Raw genomic sequence first — 16,920 nt, forward strand, 5'->3', positions numbered from 1 at the left:
TGGATGTTGGGCCCTTCTCACAGGTCACAACTGATAGGACAAGAGGCAGTGGCATCCAGTTGCTCATGGGAAGGTTTAGGTTAGACATCAGGAAAAAGCTTCTTTACCCAAAGGATTGTCAAAGACTGGAACAGGCTGCCCAGGGCAGTTGTGAGTCTCTGTCCCTGGATGTATTTAAAAGCCAGTGGCCCTGGTAGAGTTAAGTAATGGTTGGACTTCATGGTCCATGGTCTTAGAGGTCTTCTCCAGCTGTGGTGATTTTATGATTCTATGATCCCCTTGTAAGAATAAGTGGGCACCCATCAAGTCCTGTCCAGAGCTTGCTCTGGTTTCACCAGGCAAAGCAGTGGGAAGGACAGCCCATGGGAAATGTCTGCATGCACAACAGGAACTGCTGTAAACATTTATGTCTGCTTTAGCCTGTGCATGGGCAAGCAGGACATAACAGAGGCCCAGCTACAGTCTTGTTTACTCAGTCAATATGTTTTAAGATATAAATATTTTTATTAATTTTTTGGATATTTATCAACCACATTGTGGGGTCAATGGGGAATTTGTACTTTGGCATCTTTTATGAGGTTGGTGCCATAAGAAACAGGATGCCCAAGTCCTAACACGTTTAAACAATCTGTCTAGATTCTACTGTCACGCTTAACACCATGGCATGCAAGTGCTTACCAAGCCCTCTGAGCTGCAGAGGTAAGCATTCTGCCTTAATTTCTTTTAAGGATGGAATTTAGAGACCTTTTGCTCTGTACCTTGCAAGAGATTTTCCTGATAGAGCAGTTTTACCTTTTTCCTGGGGTCTGTAATAGAATTTCTCAGCTACCTTTAAAGTTACAGGCAAAATGTCCTTGCTGAAAATTACATCAGATATTGTACTAAGGTGTGAAACAGTCTTAATGCCTTGACTGAAACTTCCAAGTCCTAAAGTGATGACTCTAGGAAAAGCAAATTACCACTGTTGTTAAGTGCCTTTATCCAGGGAATGCTGAGGGGATAGACAAGATCTTTTGGGTTCTGTTTTGCTAAGCACAGTTCAAATTTGTACATGCCTTGTCCCCAGAGGACTAGTGGTGAGTGTCAAGGGAAAAGTGTGAGGAACGTGGAGGGAAAAAATCAACTGTGCTACACATGTGAAATCAGATCAGTGTTATGACTTTTGCTGTGGTAATGGGAACATAGCATGCAAGAAAGAAGGGCTGTCGGTGAGGAGGAGAAAAACTAGAGAGAGCAGAAAACAGCAGAGCTAAGACGAAGATTCTGAATGACATCATGAAAGTTAGAGGATGGAAAGGAGTATAATGTTTGATTAGGAACTGAGTTAAACCTAACACTTGCACTACATTTGCACGTTTTGGAGAGTGCACCCTGCATACTGTACACCTGCACTCCTACAACAGCTTTCTCTGAAGTGGCATGTTGAGAAGGAGGGATGCTGAACTGTCCAAAGGACAGTTTTCTTTCGTCAAGAACCTTGATGAAAGCCTGAGCTTCGGAATCTCTCTAGTTTCTGCATGGATCTAGAAACAGCTATCCTTTTCCTTCCCAATCTCAAATAATTTGCAATCAGAATTCTTAATGCTGCCATTGCACTGGTACAAGAAAGTGGCAGACAGCACCTGTTGTTCTTGGGTTGGCTGCAAGAGGCATGAGGCCTTTCTGTAGACATCATTCTAGCTGAGGCTGGGAGCCTGAAACTACCTTATAATCTGTCACACATCTATCCCACTCGCCTCTGGCTCTGCAGAACAGCCCTTGACAATTTCTGTCTCCACTGGCTTAACTTCCCATAGGATAAATCCAAACTCTTCAGGTCCCTAGGTGTCTCCAAACAAGCCCTAGTCCAGGCCTGTGTCCCTTCCCAACAGATTGTACCCTGAGATACGTTCTGAGAAGGGGTTCTAAAGCTTTCTGTTTCTGCTGGACAAAGGATTCAGTTCAGTGGGCAAAGAGTAAAAACCTGACCAATGGACAAGGGTCACTTGAAATAAACTTTGCTTGATTAAAACCAAGGTGGCTATTTTTCCATATGTTTCAAGTTGTGTTCTATAGAGGATGCACAATGATCCTCCTTTTCATATGGGCAGTTTTGAAGGTGTGTTCATAAGTATTTGCAAGGAATATAGAAGGTAAGTAGCAATAATCTGATTTCTAGCAATATTTATGATGGTGGGTGAAGCTCAGGAATAAATTTAAGATTATTTCTATCATTTTTGTCTTGCTCCCCCTCCTCTCCCATTCTGGCACCCAGGATTTAGAAAAAGAACCAAATTGGAATGTATTGCCTTCTGTTTTTTTGTGCAAGTTGTGCTGCTTCTGTTAATGTACTGGAGCAAGTGTCTGCACAGCCTATGTCCTACTCTCCCATACCTCTATGTCACTGGAACATTAGCACCATAACAGGCCATTTGAGCTTCCCAAGAGCTGTTCTCAGTGTGTTGCACAAAGTGGTGTCTTTCAGTCTTCAGCAGAGATGAAGATGTGTGCTACAGCACTGCAGTAAATAGACCATAGTTTATTGTCTTAGCCTTTTTCCAGTAGTACTTCAAAACTTGCCATTTATTTAGTAACTTCATCAGGAGAGTGAGATGCTTCTAGGCAATACAAGCATAGATCCCACATAATTGGATGGGAGAGCATTACTAATAGGAATAGGAAGATCCACCATGACTGTGGTATCAACTCCCATATTCCGAACGTGAAACTTGTGAACTTACCCCGGAAGCTGCCGTCTCCTTCCTGGCTCTCTCCTTCCCCTTGGTGTGCTGAGACCTCTCTGCATCAGGGCTCAGTGCCCAGCCACCTATGTCCTATCCCAGCTCTACTCCCAGTTTTCCTCCCTCAGCCTTGTGCCTGCTTCATCTCATTTACTTCTGCCCCACAGTGACAGACACAGGAGGAAAGCTGCAGTACAGGTCTGTACCTGGGGATAGCTGCTAAATCTTTGCAAAGGAGCAAAGCATGTACATTGAAAATAGAAATGTGAAATTCCCAGTGAATACATTTTTACTTTTGCCTTTGGTAGTCCTCCCTAAATGGACTCAGTGATTTTTCTTTTCAGGTTTTGTTCCCCCCCCCCCCCCTCCTCTCCTTGCCATGTCTATTCAAGACTCTTACATTCTGTGAGTATTTAAAATAGGAATATTCAACTCACAAAGCTGAACATGTGCACAAATTATCAGATTTGGGTGCTTGCTGGGTTCACAGTATCTGGGCTTCTGATCTTGTAGACATTTGGGGTGAGATTTGTTCTTCCTCTGTGCATATTCTGTTCAGCAAGTTAGCACTGATGCTGATTAGGGTTTTCAGATGCAGGAGGTCTACAGGTAGTATGAAAATAACAAGTTGGTGTGTATTTGTGTGCAGTGTTATCCGCTTATGAATTATCTGACTGCCAAATGTGCTAAGTGGTTAACAGCTTAGAGATATTCCTCTGGAGGGGTAGTGATAGTACCTGGTGGTTTTACTGAGGAGTAAGAGGGGTTAGAACCATCTGTGCCAACGTATGAAGCTTATCTCTCTCTTGTGTCCGTTGTCATGAATTAGTTATGCTAAGGTGACACTCAGCAAAAGGCAGGTAGTGGCAAGACCAGAAGACTCATGAGATGGTTATTGACAGGGTAAAGAGGAAGAAATGTGGTTTTCCAGTTTGTGCTGCCTGTTTCACTTACTCTTTCTGAGCAGCAAATAAACCCAGTCACAGTTAACTGTCAGTAATTTACCATACTTGGAAACATGAAACAAACTGCAGTGTAGAGTTCAGCTTTGAATGGCAAGCAGTTCCTTCTGGAGCCTAATTGTTTTGTTTACATGTAGCTAGTTACTTACCATGTGGTAAGAACAATGGGCTGACTGGCTTGTTCAACTCTGATCAGAATGAGATAACACACCAGGAACAGTCAGGCTCTATTTCTTAAACAGACCAGACGTCAGATGTAGCCTTCTTGGCTGGTTGCAGCTTAGCAAACCTGCTGCACGACTTACCCTTTGTCACAGTCGTGGGACTTGCTGTATGTCCTCACTGTGTGGTGTCCTGCTAAAAGCAGGGAGCAGTTCTGGGGCCTTTCTGTCTCGGGAGAGCTACACACCTTTCTGATGAGTTGTCTGATTTGATGACCAGAGCTGGCAGAGTGCTCGCAGTGAACATGTATTGTATGGTCAGAGAATTGTTTTGCTTGGAAAAGACCTCTGGGGTCGTGGAGTCCATGGCCATTAAACTCTCTCCCAAAAAGTCATGTCCACCTGGCTCTTCAATAGCTCGTGGGACGGTGACTCCACTGTCTCCCTGGGCATCCTGTTCCAATGCCTGACCATTGGTTCTGTAAAGAATTTTTTCATAATACCCAACCTAAACCTCCCCTGGTGCAATTTGATGCCGTTTCTTCTTGTTCTGCCAGTTTTTACTGGGGAGAAGAGACTGATCCCCACATCACTGCAGTCTCCTTTCAGGATATATATATATAGTGTAGGAACTTTAAAGACCCAATAGAGGTGACACAGAATTGTCCCATTCCTCTCAGAAAGCGTCACTGAGTCATTCAGAAACTTAACTGCAACCCATAGTTGTAGGTGTAAAGAGCTCAGTTCATGATGCATTTCTACATATGAGCTGAGGAACAGCATGTGTAGCGAATTGAGAAAAACATACAGCCTTTTAGATGTGAGGCTGAAGTGACCGAAACACAAACCTGTTCCAGATTAAACAGGCACCCTTCTGAAGTTTCAGATATCTATCACTTGATAGGAGGGAGAAGAGACTGACCCCCACCTCACTGTGATGTTCCAGGTAGCTGTAAAGAGCAGTGAGGTCTCCCCTCAGCCTTTTCCTCTTCAAACTAAACAATCACTTGAGGCTTCAGTCTTTCTCCCTCACATCTTAACTCGAGTCACACCCTTTTTGCAACAAAGGCAACTGCTTTTCTTGCGTGAGGAGTCAGGGCAGGTGCTTGGGTCAGCATGATCCTTGCTTTCTCAACCAGCCACACCTGTCATGTGGGATGGGGAGGAAAAAGGAGATTGCTCCAATTAAGCCAGATCTCTCCAAGCTTGTCATGCCTGCTACTGACAGGAGACCTTCTAACAAGGGTGCATTGTGTTTGTCATGCAGTCCTCCAACCACGGGCACTGCCCTGTGATCCAGTGTGACAGGAGTGCATGACCCAACACATGCTTTCCTGCCCAGAATTTGAGATGTTCATTGGCAGGGCTGCCAGACAACAGAGACAAAGAAATATTTTGCTCAGGACTGCAACTCACACCTTGATGGAGTCTTTTGTGTCTTGGGGGAGCACAGTGCTGTTGCTAGGTCACCCACATAGCATTGATATTTATCTGTTTGCTTCTTCGTTTCAGTGGTGGCTTGTCCCCTTGAAACAGCTAAACTAAAGGTCAGAAAGTTTGCTGAGAAAGGCTTCAGAGTTTATTCCTCAAGTAGTTTCTGTTAGTGGAAGAGGGTTGTCTGATAGACCTACTTATACCTAAAGATTAAGGTAGATGTCCTCCATTACTTTGCATGAAACAAAGTAAGCTGCAGCCTTGTTAAGAGCAGACACAGGCATGCCAACCGAGCTACCTTTCCTGCCAACCCTGCAAACTGGAGAACAAGTTGCTAACATTTCTTATTTTGTGGATCTGTGTGCTACTGAGAAAGAGAGGCCATTTGAAGTAGGTACAGAAAGTGTAAGTGCAGCAGAGCACCTCTAAGTCTAAAGCTGCTGTATTCTACTTTTCCATCACTAAGTTGTCATCTAACTGGCACAGTTGTGTGCTCAAATCTTAGGTGCAGTCTGCAGTTGTCACCTCCATCAATACCCTTTTGGGTAGTATATCTCCACAGCTGTTACTTCTGCCTCTCTAGGCTATCTTGCTTCCATAGGTAATACAAGGCCAGAAATATTTCTTTCTTGGGTATGTTTATGGCACACAGAAGCCACATCAGGCAAATAACAAGATCAAAATGAGAGTAGAATCCTAGAGAGTACTGAAAGTTATCATTACCTTCCCAAGCCTTCAGACTATAAAAATAAACTTTTTTTTCTTTTTGAACTTGCTGAAGATTTAAGCAGTAAAGAGCCCTTTCCCCTCCACCACCAACATGAGCTGCTTCTAGAGATGAAAGCCTTCTCAGTAAAAACTGTCACTTGTTTGGACCTTACATGCATTTGCAAGTACTTAATAAATTGAAAGGTTAGCATGTCTGCTCTTGCCTTGTCGATCTTCTGCTTGTGTAACACAGAGCCCAGTAGTCATCACGAAAAAGTAAACCTCCAGAAATATGTCTTCGAGGAGGTAAAAACCTCACAAACATAATGTTATATTCCTCACAAGAATTCAGCATCTGACTCAAGGGTTCCCAGAGGCTGACCTAGAAATCTGCTAAGTGTAACCCTCAGAGACTTTTTCAAATCATGGCTGTTGTGCATGCCGTGCAGATTGATTTTTGTTATGCAGCCCCTATCCTGGTATCCCACACATTATGTTTCCCTCCATGGACAAAACTCTGGGAACCCCTGAGTTCATCATCCAAGAAAATCTTTATTTTGGAAGACAGACTGAGAAAGATAATCTCATTGTTGAGTATTACAACACCTCTACAAACATACAGTCTCCTCATCTGGATGATCTCATGCATATGTTTGTCAAAGCTCTTGCTTTGCTTTGAGACAGCAATTGTGGCAATGCAGTGATATATGCAATATATTAAAATGTTTGGGTGAGATCCAATATAAGCATCTCATGGTGAAACCATCATTATTATTATTTAACAGGTACCTGGTGTCAGGTCTGTAAAAAACTGGTCACAAATGTATCTTTCTTTGGACATAAGTGAATGGAGCATGTCAGTTTGGATCTTGTATGAATGTACAGAAAGGAGGACATGGCTCATGATTTGTTCCTGAGTATGAGTTGTCAAGCACATTCCTCCTCAGTTTTTTAGCAGTGAATTATTGGTGCATTTGTAGCTCTTAATCAGGTACAAACTCTTCAGCACTCCTTAACAAAGAAACTGGAAACTCCCACCTTGCTTACTGACAGGAGAGGGAAGAAAAATCAAAAATCTCTGGCTTAAGGAAAAGTAGTTGGTACTATACCATGTAAGTGAAGATTTACTCACCTGCTGGAACGTCATAGGCTGGAAACCTGAATGTTCTGGCAGATGCCCTCATTTTGGGAACGGAGCAGGTGACAGTCCTGCAAAGTCATCATGGCCTTTCTCACGTAGTAGGAAGTGACATTGCTGCCCTTGACACAAGCATCCTAAGAAAGAAGTCAATGAGGTAGTGAGTGACTCCACAGAAGTAAATGCTTGGACACAGTTGGTACTGTGAGTCTTGGAGTACAAGGCAGCATTGCAAGTTCTCTGGAAATAGTATCAGTGTTTCCAGTGAAAAAGATAGTACCTACCTATAATTGTGTTTTAAAATCAAAGAAACAATCAAAAAACACACCAAACCCAGCCGTGTGGTACAATCATAGTTCTTCAGCCTTCAAAACTCATTTTCTGTACCATTCTTGTTAATGAGTGGTCTAAACCCCTGGCTGCTTAAATAACTAATCAACTTTCATAGAATCAAACAGGTTGGCTTTCTTCTACCTTGGAAGCAGAGGATGCCTACTATGAAAACCATCTGAGTCTGGCAGATACAAGATGAAAGTTCATGTGTAAAACTGACTTTCTCCCGTGTTTTTGTTGCTTTGACTGTCCATAGCAAGGTCTGCACTTCTGTTTGCATAGTGTTACAAGCACACTGATGTGGCTTATGGCAGACAGCACTTTCTGGTAATTGCTGCACTGGAACTAGGATTACCACCTTTGGTTTGGCTTGGGGATTGTTATCTCAAGATTTGTGATTATAGTAAGGTGAGCTCCTCAACTTCAGTTCACAGCTTGATGTCTTATTATCCTGGCAATGAAGCTTTGCTGAATGAAATGTTTGTGTCTATTCTTTTTCCAAAATGTGCAGCTTGGTTTTAGAAAATAATTACTTGCCATTGAAACAGACAGTATCATGGAATCGTAGAATGGTAGGGATTGGAATGGACCTCTGTGAATTATTGAGTCCAACATCCCTGCCAAAGCAGAATCACACAGGCAGGTGTCCAGATGAGTTTTGAAAGTCTGCAGAGAGGGACTCCACAACCTCTCTGGTGGCCTGTTCCAGTGCTCCAGCACCTTCACAGCAAAGAAGGTTTCCTTGTGTTGAGGTGGAACTTCCTGTATTCCAGTTTGTGTGCACTGTACCTCATCCTACGATTGGGCACTAGTGAAAAGAGATTGGCCTCTTCTTCATGACAACCACCCTTCAGATACATGCAAACATTGGTAAGATCTCAACTCAGCCTTCTCTTCTCCAGCCTAAACAGCCCCAGGTCTCAGCCTTTCCTCATAAGCAAGATGTTCCAGTCACTTAATCATCCTTGTAGCCTCCACTGGCCTCTCTGCACTGTTTCCCTGTCCCCCTTGAACTGAGGAGCCCAGAACTAGGTATGAATATCCTAGGTTTAAGTTCACTTAGCAAAACTATTTTATTGGAATGGCTCATGTGACTTGTTAACATGCAAGGAATTATTAAGCTTTCACTTCCTCCACTCCCAGTTCCTGTTTGGATGATGAAAGGAAGCCCTGATTGCTGCGTGGTGATTACTCAGCAACCCAGAGTGAACTTAATCCTGCGGGTTTGTGCAGCACCAAGCTCGCCTGTGTAGATACTGCTGTGGAGCCTCACGTTTCATAATGGAGGCTGTAAACAATCTGCTCCTCTCTCCATGAGTTCATGGCCTACATTCTGAGAAGAGAGGTAAGGTGTGGCCCACCAGCACACGGGCGATGATGTTAAAACTTGGGATGTTAGGAGAGAAAGGTTTTTTCCAGTCTTGCTTGCCCAGGAGGTGGCACTGTGCGATAGAGGGACTTTTACCTCCACCGGCTCCTGATCAGTTGAGACATAACAGATGAGGGAGTTTCTCAAGTCAGGAAGAGCAGAGTGATTCGAACTTCTTTTGGGATGCCTCAGCAGTCTGTTCTGTGTAAAGCATACTGTACATGCTGCAGGCAGATTGGGTTTAAATCTCCTTTGCACCCCTGTGTTAGGGAACTGACCTTCCTGCACACTCTAGTGCAGTCAGAATCAGATCTGGGTTTGTAGGTGAAGTTAATCTGGCCATGAATGAATTTGTGATGCATTTGTAGCACCCTTACTTCCAAGGCTTTTGTGAGAGTCCTTTCTGTCCCCCTTAATAATTGCCAGATCTGCTGACAAAGCCAGAAAAAAAGAGTTAGATGCATGTAGTATGCACTAAAAAGTTAAGTTTTGTGGAGCTTCTTTCTTTTCTGCATGTAGCATGCTGTATTCCTGTTAGAGTATCAGACATTTCACAGGATCACAGGATATTAGGGGTTGGAAGGGACCCAAGGAGATCATCCAGTCCAACCCCCCTGCCAGAGCAGGACAATACTATCTAACACAGATCACAGAGGAACACATCCAGACAGGCCCCGAAAGCCTTCAGAGAAGGAGACTCCACAAGCTCTCTGGGGAGCCTGTACCAGTGCCCCGTGGCCCTCACAGTGAAGAAGATCCCCCTTCTGTCGAGGTGGAACCTCTCTTGCTGCAACTTGCACCCATTGCTCCCTGTCCCATCACAGGGAGCAGGTGAGCAGAGCCTGTCCCCCCACTCCTGGCCAGCCTTCAGATACTTATAATCTTTTATCAAATCCCCTCTAAGTCTTCTCCTCTCCAGACCAAAAAGCCCCAGGTCCCTCAGCCTCTCCTCATAAGCCATGCCCTCCAGTCCCCCAATCATCTTTGTACCCTCCCGCTGGACCCTCTCCATTGGTTTGGTTTAGTGCTTGCATGTAAAACACATCTGCAAATGCCTGACTTGACTTGTGCTGCTAAATTCAGGCCAGTGCAGCTGAGATAAATCTCAAAAATCTTCCTGATCTCTTCCTTTTTTACTATCAGTAAGTTGAGACTGGGAGCACATACAGATCTGTGGGGAATTCATTCCTTGGAACCAATACACTACTTTACAGAATCTTAGGTAAGCTGATTAGCCTTCTTGTTCTACTTCTCAAAAAGGTGAAGAGAGATAATCCTTTCTCAACACAGAAGTGTTAAAAATACATTCATACATACATTAAAGCTAGAAAGACTATGTGAATGCTAAATACATTTGTTTCTATTAATCAAATCTTAAGTGGCCCTATACATCTATAACAAAGGCATTTTAGCAAACACATGAGCTTTTAAATATCCTGACCCTTTCCACTTTTTTAGAGACATTAATAGTTTCCTGGCTCAGTGTTTTAGGAAATGTCGTCATAGTCTGGAGGAACCAATAAAAACATAAGTCACCTATTTTGTCTGATCATTTATGCCAGGATATTTGAGGCTGGAAGTTGTGAGGGGTAGGAGGGGACTGCACCATTCGTGTGGGTGGAAGAGGTAAAAGTTTTAATCCTTTGCATATTAGGACTCGAGAGCTGTGTGAGAAATAGTATTTTTTGAGTTCATAGACAAGGATTCTAGATGGTTTTAGCAACTAGTTAACTAGCTTTCCTATTTCCTAAGCCATGTATTGCTTCAGTGCCTGATGAAAGGGATATTGTCTTTGGAGAACAGTATTTCATTGGTTTCAGGCTTGCATGATCCTCTAATAGAAGCAAGAGAGCACTTAAGCAGCAATGCCTTAAAACAAATGCTGGTAAATAATTATGGAAATATGATTGGTGGGACAATAGCTGACTGGGTATGGCCCATGCAGACCATTTCTCACAACAGAAAATGCTGTTACTTAATTTAAGGAACTACTGTATGAAGTCTCAGTACAAAGCATCATTACGTGACATTAAGAAAAGCAAACCATTAGTGTCTGCAACAAACGTTCAGTGACACTTTGTTCTCCATTAGAAGTACCAGCATTTATGATGGGCCGAACCCTGCTATCCTTATATGGTTTTGATTCTCCTTTTTCTGAGGCAAATCCTCCAGCAAGCGTGTTAGTGAGTCCTGAGCGTGATCTTTTGAGTCTGTGGAGAGCAGGCATGCATGGCAGTTTTCCCTCTACTGTGCTGTCTCCTCCTTGCAAGCTTCAAACAACCCCCTCATGGGTGGGGAGGTATGTGTTGCTGCTTACACTTGTTTGAATGGAGCTGGTAGAGAATGCCAGACTCCATTTATCCTCCACCTCTGCCCCGAGCATCCTCCAGAGTGATTCAAAGGTTTTGCCTAGTTTTGAGAGGTCATGCAATGTATTTTCTCCTCTGTATTCCATCAGCATTGGAGATCAGTGTAATGTTTGTCAGCAGTCTAGAGTCTAGAGGAACTGAAGGATAACACTTACTTCATCCTGCACAGCTATCTTTTTGGAAACAAACTGTGGCACCACAAGAGATAATTGCTACCACTGCAAGCCACGCCATAATGCATGATGCAGAGTCCTTTGCTCCTCAGCCACCTCTAAACTAGAAAAAAATTAAACATGGCTTCTTTTCGTCTTTTTCTGTAGCCTCAATGGTGCTGATGTGCATCTCTTTTTCACTAGCAATTCAAATTGTGTTTAGACTGCAGCTCAGTTAGTACAGAACCCCATTAAAAAATCTTTGATGATTTCAGAAAGATGCAAAAGCAGAGGGTGTGGCTCCTGGGTTACCTTGTTCAGTGTGCATTCCAAACAGGAAGATCTACTTTTATGTTTTATGAATCCAAAAAGATGTTACCACAAGAGTTATACCAGAGGCCAACACTTCACAAATGAACCTTGGTGTTAACTCTTGCCAGATATCTGTCCTTTGTGGGTTTTGGAGGCTTTTTCTCCACCTCTCAATTTAGTGTGCCAAGTGCTAGGTCTTGTTCTTTCTGCCACGCAAGCTGTATGCATATGCATCAGCCTCTTAAGGGAAATGTTGCTTGTGATCACCACTTGGACATGTTGTGTTTAGATTATCATCAGTGAGATCCCCCTTGTACGTGTCATGATCTCATATCCTTTTCTTCTTTGTGTGTATGTTTTGTCAGGTCATGCCTGGATTTCTCACTGTGTACTGTGTCCCACGAGATAGCCCTTTCAAATTCCTTCTTAAACTAGAGCATGATCTGTGTGTGGAAGAGTCCTCTGGGTGTCAGCTTCCCTGAGCATGAGCGACACCAGGGTTATTGCTCAGTCCTAGAGCACAATGTAGCAGTCTCAAAAGCCCTTTTGAAGTGTCATGAGAGCACCAAGATTGAGGCACATATCTTTTCCAAAGAAACACCATTGGAGAAACACTCATTAAACAGGATGCGTAGGTGAACTGGAGCACAGGAAGTTCCACCTCAGTGTGAGGCTGTGGGGGTGCCAGAGCAACAGGAACATACTGCCCAGAGAAATTGTGGAGTTGCCTTCTGGACACTTCCAAAAGCCACCTGTGGTGTGCCTTAGATGATCCTGATTTGGCAGGTGAGTTGGACCAGATGATCTCCAGAGGTCCTTTCCAAGCCCTGCTATTCTGTGCTTCTGTGCAGGGGTGAGTACGACTGCTCCATCCCCTGCTATTCTGTGCTTCTGTGCAGGGGTGAGTACGACTGCTCCAACCCCTGCTATTCTGTGCTTCTGTGCAGGGGTGAGTATGACTGCTGCTGTTGTTACTCATCCTCTCAACAAATTCAGAAAAAAGTGGCCATATCAGGTGTTCTGACCAGCTGCAGTGGGGCTCTTGAATAAGCAAGGCTCCCATTCCAACTGCTGTCTGCCATGCTCTGATTTCATTCCAGTCAAGAGCATGTAGGCCTCTGAGAAGGAGGAGTTTGGCTTTTTTCTTTTATCCCTGCTACTTGGATTGCCAGAGTTTAGGAAAAGAAGAGTTCTCAGTTAAGTACTTAGTTCAGATATTTGCAATTGGGAGTGTTTGGATTTCTATTGACATTAAGCTGTCATGAATTCTGTGTGTACTTTTAAAATACATATCTCACTGCCTCATCCAGTAAAAGAAATGTGACCTCAGCAAGAACCATATTTAAAAACAACACTATCAACTTATGTGAGGGTGCTGGAGCACTGAAACAGGCTGCCCAAAGAAGTTGTGGAGTCTCCTTTTCTGGGGACTTTCAAAACCTACCTAGACAAGTTCTCTGGAACATGTCCAGAGAAGGGCAACAAGGCTGGTGAGGGGCCTGGAACACAAACCCTATGAGGAGAGGCTGAGGGAGCTGGGGTTGTTTAGCCTGGAGAAGAGGAGGCTCAGGGGTGACCTCATTGCTGTCTACAACTACCTGAAGGGACATTGTAGCCAGGTGGGGGGTGGCCTCTTCTCCCAGGCAACCAGCAACAGAACAAGGGGACACAGTCTCAAGTTGTGCCGGGGGAAGTATAGGCTGGATGTTAGGAGGAAGTTCTTCCCAGAGAGAGTGATTGGCATTGGAATGGGCTGCCCAGGGAGGTGGTGGAGTCACCGTCCCTGGAGGTGTTCAAGCAAAGCCTGGCTGAGGCACTTAGTGCCATGGTCTAGTTGACTGGATAGGGCTGGGTGCTAGGTTGGGCTGGATGATCTTGGAGGTCTCTTCCAACCTGGTTGATTCTATGATTCTATGCAACTTGCCCTAGATGATTCTGCTTTGGCAAGGTGATTGAACTTGATCTCCAGAGGTCACTTTCAACTCCTACCATTCTGTGACTATGATTTTAATCCTCAGTTGACCTCCTGCTGCCCTCAGGGCTTTGATAAGGGCTGGGATTTCTTCATTGAGTGTAGGGTTGTTTAAAATAACAGCAAAACTCTCCCCAGTCCACAAACCATCCAATCCCACCCAAAGAGATTTAATGAAGTTGAAACTGTAGAGAAGATGAAGGCAAGCTATCCCTTATGCTATATTCATATTCTTGTGTTTTAACATACAACTTGGCCACAGCAGTTGTGTGAAAATGCATCTGACCTGTCCTCTTAGGCCAAACATTCTGAGGTCTTGGGCTCTACAGCAGATACAAAGACAAGGCCTCATCTTCAGACACGTGTGTGCAAGCCTAAAAAAGTTTTGGCTCTATGTTAAGAAATAATAAAGGCCAAAACGTCTCTGCCAGCTAGTGAAATGAACATGGTGCACTTCACAGCTATGTCATTGGAGAATTGTATTTCATTAGAGCTAATATAAACCCCCCTGATGTCAGTTGTGAAATGTGGCTCACTTGGAAATTTGCAAAATGTGTAGGAAATGTTTTCATAGTGTGCTGTCACTTTAGAAGTCTGGCAGGCCTTTCTTTTCACTCATAAAATGTCAAGCTCTCAGAAGGGGGAAACCCTAAGGCTGTCTATCTCCCCCATTCTTTATAAGTTCTCATTCTACTAGTAAGTTACATTTTTTATAAAGCATATGCAAGTAACATTCTGGATGCTTCAGAGAGCAGCAGTCATTAGAACTTCCAGATTGTAGAGCTGGATCAAGGAATCCTGAGAAGTAAGATCACGGAATTGCTATGATTGGAAAAGACCTTTAAGATCATCAGGGAGGTGGTGGAGTCACCATCCCTGGAGGTGTTCAAGAAAAGCCTGGCTGAGGCACTTAGTGCCATGGTCTAGTTGACTGGATAGGGCTGAGTTCTAGGTTGGCCTGGATGATCTTGGAGGTCTCTTCCAACCTGGTTGATTCTATGATTCTAAGTCAAATAACTATCTAAGATGTTCTAGACGTTTAAATAGCTTCTTAAGTCAGTGAGCAGGGCAGAGAATAGCAGTCCTAACTACTACTGGTTATTCAATGAAAAAAAAACTCTGTTGTTTTGTCATACTTCCCTTTCCATTTAAGTGGCTTGCAGGCTTGCATTACTGGAAAGGAATATGTGCACATCCTCCAACAGGTCACTGAGCTGCAGGAGGAGTTTCTAGTTTAATCTTCTGAAGGATTTGCAAATCAGACTGTCATCTTTGTCACTATAAAGATGTGAGAGGTATCTCTGTGTGTCAACTTCTTTTAAAGGGAAAAAAAAAATCAAACTCACTCTTATTTTTGCATGCTGGACGATATTGAATGTTCAATGCAGTATGTAAGATTGCTGCTTTTATGTAAGTTAGATTTATTGTAGACTGTGGAAAATAATGCCTCATTCTAGACAAGTTTTTGGGTTTTCACTTAAATATGGCAAATTAATGAGTATTAGAATTTGATAATAGAAAAATACATTATGTTTAGACAAACAAATCCAAATTGGTTGTGTCCTGGGGAGTACTAAATGTGTATCCTTTTGTGCTTGAGTACCTCAAACTCTGCAGTCACCTCAGCTTTGTACTGCACTTTCCTTTGAAACCCATTAGGCAATAGCCAGTATCTGCTACATCTAGTCAGAAGCAACTTGATGCTATACCACTAAATAAGTTTTATAATGGCAGAGGTAATCTGTTTAATTATTTTTGTCATGCACACTGTGCTTATAATCTCCTTTCTTTGCACTGATTTCTCAGCAGATTTTTATGAGCTTACTGTCTTCAGGACCTCTCTCTCTTTTGAAATTGGCCAGCAGTAATAAGGGACAATGTCTGGTAGACAGTTGTAAAACATACCATGTATGAGTTTCTTTAGGGAGGTGTTTTGAATCGAGCTTGTAAACCCATTCTTACAGGTCTGTCCAATTGTCTGTAGAACACCTTACAAATTCGCTGGGATTAGTCTTGTTGGAATGGTGAATTGTGGTGACGTAAAGGTTGTTCAGTGGGCAGACAGAGCTGAAATGCTGGATTATCTCTGACCAGGCAGATTCAGCCATTTCATTTTGAATTTGTCATCTGATTTGTGTGAGTTGATCATTATCTCTTTAGTGAGGGAAAGGACTGGGATGCTTGTGTAAGCATTAGATCAGCCTTGTGGGATCAGGGTATAGTTAAAGGAGTTTGTCATTATCGGCAGGTTCAAAGGTGGATGATAACGTGACAGTAGGGAATAGCAGAAGGCCCTAAAGTATGCATCTCTTCAGCTGGCTAACTTCATGCACTCAGGGCAAACTGAGTGAAACCGGGGACAAACCTAGGTGGTTGGTAGTGTGGTTTCTGGGTTGTTTTTTTTCTTTTGTAAAAATAGTAAAGACATTGAAACACTCTCTGGCAACAGACAACGTTCCTAGCTTTTATGGATACATGGTCAGCCAGCTCTTGCTTGTTCCCTTATAAGCAATGTCCTTAATTGGATGAAGTTGCTACTATTTCAGGTCAGTGTGTGTGTTTTCTCTTGCAGTTGCCATGGCACTGGTAAGACAGATATGTTCTGTAGTTGTGTTTGTCCTCTTACAATACGTAAAATTTTATTTGCGGCACAGTAGTGCTTGCAGTATTTTTCCATACCTCACCACAGCTGCCCCTATTGGAATTACTGCACTCAGTTATTTCTCACTTGTCATATAGCTGGTTTACATGTCCACTTTTGTCCATTAGAGTTAGTAGCTCCTAGGGCCTTTGTATTTCGGGTGTTTTATAGCTTAGTGGATAGTTAAGGCTGGAGACATTATGTCATGGTTGCAATCTTACATAAACATAAACCGTAGAGCCTAATCTAGCAGGTTTTTACACAGCTCAATAAACTTGGCTGGGCTACAGCTTATCTTCTGAGGAGGTCCTCAGTATTGGTTTAAAGGCTTTGAGTGAAGGAGAGTCTAACAAAGATTGACTATGAAAGTTATAGCTAATAATTTGTTATTGAGCTTTGTCACTGTTTAAAAATGCAGCTTTACTTGAAACAAAGTGCAGCAAACCACTTGAAATACAGATCAGCTTTGGAGGACATGGTGAAAAGGGGAGAAGCCCATAGTTACCAAAACAGATCTGGCACATGCTGAGTCAGCAGGGGATTGTATACCAGTTCGCCGAGTTTGTTAGCATTGGATGTAAGGAAAAGGCAGAAACAGTTCTGGCAGTGCTGGTTCTGAGAATAACAAAAGCTCAGGTGTCCCTTTTGG

General features: G+C 43.2%; 1 protein-coding gene across 3 annotated transcripts in view; it reads right to left on the reverse strand.

Moving 5' to 3' along the window:
* FILIP1L (filamin A interacting protein 1 like) overlaps positions 1-16,920 on the reverse strand; it is a 243,585-nt gene that overhangs the window by 178,694 nt on the left and 47,971 nt on the right. For 2 of the 3 annotated variants that reach the window (XM_064143194.1, XM_064143197.1), the window contains exon 2: positions 7,118-7,260. The gene's annotated coding sequence lies outside the window, so the exon portion shown is untranslated. Of the gene's footprint in view, positions 1-7,117; positions 7,261-15,535; positions 15,551-16,920 lie in introns of those variants that run through there. The other variant, XM_064143195.1, reaches the window with a different exon arrangement.

The sequence above is a fragment of the Pogoniulus pusillus genome, chromosome 5, assembly GCF_015220805.1.
Source record: "Pogoniulus pusillus isolate bPogPus1 chromosome 5, bPogPus1.pri, whole genome shotgun sequence".
NCBI lineage: Eukaryota > Metazoa > Chordata > Aves > Piciformes > Lybiidae > Pogoniulus > Pogoniulus pusillus.